This window comes from Pyxicephalus adspersus, chromosome 8 (genome assembly GCF_032062135.1).
Source record: "Pyxicephalus adspersus chromosome 8, UCB_Pads_2.0, whole genome shotgun sequence".
NCBI lineage: Eukaryota > Metazoa > Chordata > Amphibia > Anura > Pyxicephalidae > Pyxicephalus > Pyxicephalus adspersus.
In genome coordinates this window covers 41,763,883-41,771,836 of record NC_092865.1, presented here as the reverse complement: position 1 = coordinate 41,771,836, position 7,954 = coordinate 41,763,883, and positions in this window count along the sequence as shown.

Sequence of the window (7,954 nt, the reverse complement as noted above, 5' to 3'; positions counted from 1 at the left end):
ATAAATATGCATATATATCCATAGGGCATACATAGGTAACTAAGCCACAGACATTGGGTTCTTGCCTTATTCTCTCCTGTCATGCAGAAATGACTGAAATGACCACTCTGTAAACATTATGATAAAAAATAAGTTTATCTCAGAGGTGTTGGTTACTTACCACCTTCCACATTACAGGAAAGGCAGACTTTAAGATATATACCTTGTAACAACATATAAATTGTAAAAAAAATTCACTTATTCAAAGGGTAACACATATACCAAGGTCTTGTCTATCACCTGATGGTCCATACAAATTCTTATCACAATATATGTCATCATCTTATCCAGTTTTGTCTCCACGGCTAACCTGCAAGATTCTAACTCCACACCAACATTCTAATTGCATTTCAGCCTCAGGAGATACAATTCACAGAGAGTACTAAACAGTGCTCTACTCCTGTCAAAGCATGTTATTCTATCTATACACTTTGACAACACTCATTTTAGTAATGTGACTCATAGCCAAGCCTCTGCTCTCACACTATTAGCAGTAACCCCATTATGTCCCACAGCCATCAACCTTGTTGGGTTTTGATCACAGATAAATAATATCCCATGGATCATGATTCCTGTGTATCAAGAGCTAGTTCAAATGTAATTCCACCTTTAGGTCATGACAGTTTATGTACTATTAGAATTCTGTTGTTTCACATTTGGATGTCTCTGGTAATCTTTGAAATGTTTACAAGTGAACCTTTTAAGTATTTGTTGCTTTTGTCCATTTAAATTGTTTGTGCTTTTCTGGCTTTTCCTTCAGTACCAAAGAAATATTCACTCTTTTTCCTCCTACTCAGATGGGGATAGGCTTCTCCTTGAACTGGGACTATCTTGCAAAAGCCTTTCATCTGTACCACATGTGGAGTATGACAAAAATATCCCGGTTAAACAACTTACACCACTCTGTGGTCTTTTGTCTCTAAGAACTCTAAGAACTTTTGGAAGCCACTTTTAATATATATCATAGGCATCTTTGTAAAGGGTTTAGATGGAAACCCTTAGGGACATTTTCAGGTCTACTTGCCCAATCTCAGACATAAATTGCATAGAAAAATACAGTTATAAATATTTTATCTTTGTGTTTTTGTTCATTTCAGGCAAAACAACAAAGTGTGAATATCAAAGGGGTGATTTATTTCTAGAACGGCTGTAATGAGTTATCCATCGTTATTGTCTAATTCTTTATTGTAGGCTTTTGTTGCTAATATATCACCACCTTGGATTGATCAAGAAATACTATTGAAGAGATGATAGGGGTTATTAAACAATTAAAACAACAGGGACATTCATTTGGATAATGGACCCCATGGGGCCCTATGCAATTTATCAGGTCTATTTTGCTTTATTGCAAAAACAAATATAAGTTTATGGGCCCAGCTTCACTTCTCATATCCTTTCTATATAACTCCAAACTTCTGAATAACGTCTGGTGTCAGATGGTGCTACCCTGGCGATCTAAGATTTTTTCCACTTTGGGCTATTGGTACATCCATGCATAAGGCAGCTTCTTCCATTTCAGGATATCATTGAAAAATTTAGATCCCACATATAGTTCTTTCTATAGCCATCTTCAAAAATAACACTTTGCTCAGTCCTTTTCGAGAAGCCTTATCTTTTCTAGTCTCACTGCTTTTGAATGGATATGTGTAGGGGGCCTTCTCAGTGGGGTATATCCTTAAATATTTAGTACTCAACACAGAGCCTGCAATCCCTGTTGTAAAACACTCGTATATGTGCAAGTGGGAACAGGTGTTGGGAGCTTCTTTTGGAGATTTTGAAACTTAACTAGAGTAGTGCACACAAGAGCTTCTTGTGCACAAAATATAAAGAAAATGCGTATAAACTTTTTATGCATTGGTATCTCCCAACTGATAAGCTACATACGATTTTCTCTATTGTCAGTAACATTTGTTTGAGATGCTGCTTCCTTATATCATATATTTTGTCCCACTTATTGTAACCTACTGGAGGCTGGTAAACGCTCTCATCAACGATTTGCTGGAAACGTTTCCCCTTACGTTTTGTGACCCATCTGCTGGCACTCCAAAATTACTGTTTCTAAACCTAATAAGAAATTGGTATCCCATATTTTAATGGCAGCTAAATGTCCTATTACCTGACGCAGGAAGTCGACCTCCCCCCCCCCGGGGCTCATTGAACTGGACCCTAGAATCAAAGATGTTTAACTGCATCTTACAGCTAGGCTTTATAATAGTTAGTGAAAGAATACAATGCTATTGGCTATGGGCACCCTGGGATCCATATTTATTGTCCCCTACTGATATGTTTCAACACCTAGCCAACAGCCCTCCTCAGAAAGCCCTGCAAATTGACTTAATGCTGAATTCCCTCTTTTTTGTTGTTTCTTTTTTCTCACTCCCTTAGTCGTGTTTTCCTCCATTTTTTGTATGTGTCATATACTTCAATGACATGGCTATGTTCATTTAATGCTTTTGCTATACTCATTTTAGGATTATTTGTATATGCCTGTGTCACACTTACCTCTTCCTCACTAAAGCGCAGGCGTTTCTCTCCTGCGCATGCGGGCAAATCTGACGCTGGGTGTGCCTCTGTTTCTAAGCTTTATCAATTCTGTTTAATCCACTGACCAATCAGAAAATAGCCTCTTGATCACCCCTGGCTATTTAGCCAGCTCACAGACTGCACTCTGGGTTCGTGTAACAAGTCTTTACTCATGCCAAGCCCCTAGTCCTAGCTAGTTCCTGTACACCTGTTGCCTAATTCAGTGTTTCCTCTGTCCAGCTCCTGTATTAACCCCTCGTTGTCCAGTCTGTTGGTTCCCAGCCAACTTCCCTGTGCTCTTCCAGTGTTCCTGTCTGTCCGTAGATATTCCAGAGTTACCTGTGCCTCCTGTTGCTTCCAGTGTCTCCTGTGTTTTTTCCTTGTGGCCTCTGTGTCATTGGTGTCTCCTGGATTCCTGGCTGTTGACCCCTGGCATGTCACCTGACCTCTCTTGCTTGATGCCTGCCCTAACTGACCTTGACTAACCTTCTGTGTTGTGATTTGGTACCGTGTCGTTCCCACTTTGGTGTGCCCAAGGACAGCAACCTAGCAGTAACCAGCGGCGCAACATCCTCACCATCGGAGGCTCTGGACAAAACATGGTTACTGTTTAGACTCTGTGCCTTGGCCCTTCTCAGGGCTCGCACCACCTCCGTGCAAGCTGTAGCGCCCCCTAGTGGTCATGTCTCTCTGTGGGTGACAGCTTGATTAAAGTTTACGACATTTGATATGCTGTGCTGGTTTGTACAATGCATATCATTGGTAATAATTGTTTTCTTAGTACATTTTTATCTTTTATGTGTGTTTATTTTACTTTGTTTACATTTACCATGTTCATACTACTGTCACTGTACATTTAGTAAAAAACAATAAATATCCTTATTATAGCTTTTTTAATCAATGGTGTAAGAAGTTTGCTTATGTATTGGCTTCCCATTTAGTATACGTTGTTACCTTCTTCCATGAGCACATGACTCTTCACTGCAAGGGAAAAAATCATACTTATGTCTCCATTTAAAGACTGATCTCTTTGATCCACTAAAGCTTTAAAATAATTGCTAAAATCATAGCAGTGCAGATAAAATCCCTTTTAGGTCAGTAAATCTATTCAGACTAGGTAGGCTTCTTACACAGTTGGCAGGACCCAGATTAAATGCGCAGACCTATCAATCCTTTTTCTACTATTCTTTTTACTAAAGGTGCCTGATTTATCAAAGCTCTTTACGACTGGGTAAGATAGACTATCATGGGCAAACTTGGGTGAGCCAGAAAACCTGCGAAGGATCTGGTCCAGGAGTGAAAACATTTGCCAGGTAATAGCAAAAGACTTTAATAACTCCATGCCACGTTTGCTGGATCACCCAGGTTCACCCAATATAGTCTAAGTTGTCCAGTCTTAGAGTGCTTTAATAAATCAAGCTTGAATATAGATAGAAAATCTATGCTTCTTTCAGTTGGGGTTTGGTCCATTTGTCATTCTCAATTAACTCTATTTCATGTTCCATCATCACAAAAGCTACAAATTCCCAAGAGTTGCTATTGAAAGTTGCTATTCCCCCACTTAGATTGGAAGTTCTTTTGGGCAAGCTCCTCTCCACTTCCTGTGACATTGCCTAATGAACAGCGCTCCATGATATGTTGACACTTTATATATACAGTTCAATATTATTAATAATCTGCTATGCTCTTTTCATCCATTCCCCTCATGTTTCTGCGGGGTAATCCAGACTTTGGCCAGGGCTGTTCCCAAGCTCCATTTGGGTGGTGGATTAAAAATGTTTTTTTGAGGATCAGGGATGTTCTTAGAGGTCAAGGTTTTTAGTTTGGGACATTTGGTCTCCATACGAGCATGATCTTCCATCAGGTGAATGCTTGTGCTATTTTTAGACTTTTGTCAAGGCTAAACTCAAAAATTCATCCCTGTCTCACTTTGAAAGGTACTTGAAGGTTTCCTGATTTTTCGAAAGGTAGAATGTCTGTTATCTACCAATTATCCACAATTACCCCTATATGTCCCAAAAAGAGTCAGACCAGCAGGTTTCTTGAGAGTTGCAGGAAAAGTGGGATACAGTGTATGGTCTGTCCAAGATCATGCTCAATACGAATCTTATCAAAGAAATAAAAAAAACAATTTGTATTCAATTGTATCTTTCCTATCTCTAGGTTGTTGTCCAAAGAAAATTTTCCTGCTACTTATGTATTTATTTTTTTTGGATCAATGCAGTATGTTTATGTTATACTTTTTATGATTTTCTTTATGTGCATGTGCAAAGAGTGTCCAATAAATTGAGGGAATATGCCAATGTGGGGAACATGATATTAAGCCTGTTGCTATATGAATTTCAAATAAAAGGGGGTTTATATGTAATCTATTCAGGTTTGTTTAGATGAAAATGTAGGGGTCAAAGATGTGCTACTCTGTAATAGCAGTGGAAGTTATGCATACCCAAATAATTTTCACCTCTTGGTACAGAGTTTTATTAGTTAGTATTGATCTTTTTGCAACTTCTATTGCTGTGTATTTCCAATTTCATATTGCTGACTTTAAGTATTTCACACATTTGGAATGTGAAATATATCCTGGTTGTGGTCTGAATAGATAAAAGGTTTTGATTTTTGACTGAATTTTTGTGTATCTAAACCCTAAAACAATTGTTTTTATTATAATGCAGTTTACCAACTTTCATAAGTTGTTGCTGCATTAGAACTCTGTTTTCAAACTTTTGTTTAAAACTTTGGTTCACCTGTTCTAGTTTTAGTTTTTATGGTGACCCTCTTCCTCTCCCTACTGCATAAATTATCACCCTAGAATAGGATTATGTTACAAATACAGAAAATCTTTCCCTGTACTCATTTTTAAAACATAGGGTAGATGTGATCTGTAGCCTACAGATGTATTGAGCAAAACTAATTACATTGTTTGAGATTTTAATGCAGCACAGGCAAAGAGCAAGATACAGGCTCTGCAAGTAAATTGTGTTGCTGTTTAAAAATGCACAATAGGAAGGTATGTGAAGAAAAATGAGCTACGTAACCAAGTTGCATGAAAAAAGCTTTTAATGTGCCACTGTCACAAAGCAGGTCACTTAAAACATGCCAAACAGCATCTAGACAAGCCTCAAAACTTGAAACCTAGGTGCTGCAATGCCATTACAGCCACCTGACCGCAATATAATTGAACTTTGGTGAGATCCAAAATGCAGTTTATTTAAGACAGCCCAAAGAATAACAGGAAATAGATGCTTTTTGCAAGAGGAATGGGAAACTTTACAATTAGCAGCCCCATGGACAACTATCACAAAAGACATCAATGATGCTAAAAGGGTCAAATAACAAACAACTGAGCTTATGCAAACTTTTGAACAGAGACCATCTCATTATTTCCCTTATTGCTATGTTTTAAGGATTGTGGGTTTCTGTGATAACTTATAGTTTGACTTAAATTCCAAGAAGATGTTGAATAATATGTGGGAAAAGGGTTGTTCCTGTTTGTTTCCCATCTCAATTCAGATACTTTGGGCCTGGTTTAAAAAAAGCTCTCCAAGAACTTTGAGTGAATGCCCAAAATTTTGAAGACCCAATGGCAACTTAACCCAACCAAAAATATTGTCACAGGTATTTTAAAATCTCTGTACCGACAGTGCAGCTTTTCCACAAGTAATTAGTAGGTGTTGGGTCTGCATGTGCAGGAAGAGTCACTGTTTTTTTTGTGACCAGGGTTATGAATTTTAGCTAAAGAACACAAAGTGTTAGAATAGAAGAAAATATAGTCAGTCTTAAACACACTCAGTCAAAAAAGAGTCAGGTTACTCTTACATAAATGTCTTGCCACTTGGGCCATTTTAGGAGGGTGTTTTGAGTGGCTTTGAAATTTGCTTGGTTTGTCTAGGTCTAGAGATAACTAAGGTAAGACTGAAATTACCTCCAAAGATAAAAAATTCTTCTATATAGGGAGACAGTTTTTAAAGCATTTGAGGTGGCTATGATCACAGAATTCTCTTCTTGACCCTTAACAGAACGTATGTTGTCCCTGAGTGTATATTTGGATTATGGTTAAAGAGAGTTTGTTAGAGAAGCATCCTGTTTAACCCTAGAGCTAAATAAAAGCATGAATTTGTTTCTAAAACATAATTAATTTCTAACTGGGGTTAGTTAATAATAAAGTGTATCTACTCAACTAGCACAATATATTCACTTCCATACAGTAATATTATTGGAATGCTTTACTTAGATTTTTTTTTAAATTTTTTTGGGGGAGGGTTGTTTTAGATGATTTACCATGTTGAAAGGATCACTTACCCAATGGAATGTCACAGTTTCAAATTGCATCACAGCATTTGGCTTCTGAGGGCCAGAGATGTACCACAACCAAATGAGGCATATAAAAGAGGTTAAAGAAGAAAAAGAAAATGCAGTAAAAAAAATCATTCAAGAGGTAACCCTCTCCCCTTTTTATGTTTGTTACATTTACACAATACTCCTATGGAAGATTACAAATCCTCTGTTGTAATTCATTTATTGAATGCTGCTAAATGTTTAGTTTCTCTAGAGTGGAAAAGAATGTCCACACTGTCTATACAGGAAAATATATGGTATATGATGGAGGAAACTAGAGCCATACCCTCAGAATCACTTTCTAAACACATGGTCTATGTGGATTATGTTTCCATACTCTGATATGTACAAAACTCCTGGTAACTAATAATGCCCTTTTAAGTATCCCGTGATACTCATTCTTCTCCCTTTCTTTATACCCCTACTTCTAATATTTTCCTTTGCTAAGGTGTGTAAGTTTTAAAGTATACCTGACCTACCTCTGGATCCTAGATAAAACTGTTTTTCTCGAGCCAGAATTGTACGCTTTCTATTTTATTACCATGATGTATTTACAATTATTTATATATTTTGCTACTATGCAACTTTGTGAATTCTTAATAAAAGGTTTTCAAGTGTGAAAAAATAATTAGAATCAACAGATGATATAAACCTTAAAAAAACATTCAAAAGATCTTCCAAAATCTTCTGCCAAAGTTGTCACATGCAGAACATTTTAAATAATGGAATTATCACAAATCTAAAAGGGTATGTATCAAGTTGTTAGGTGGAGAAGGTTATTAAAAATAACAGCTTATGTATGGGTGAGGGGGGTGTTAGACACACCTTATCTGTAGTTTATGGGCTGTTGCAAATTCCCCCTCCTGACCACACACCTAAACACATAAAGCTTCCATTGCTAGTAAATACCAGGAAATTTGCTTCAAAGTGGTCTGGAGATGGTACTGCACCCCTGAGAAACTGCATCACATTTTCCCAGAGGTTTCAGACCGTTGTTGGCGGTGTCAGACGGAGAAAGGCACGCTGCTTCATATATTTTGGCTTTGCCCACTCTTGC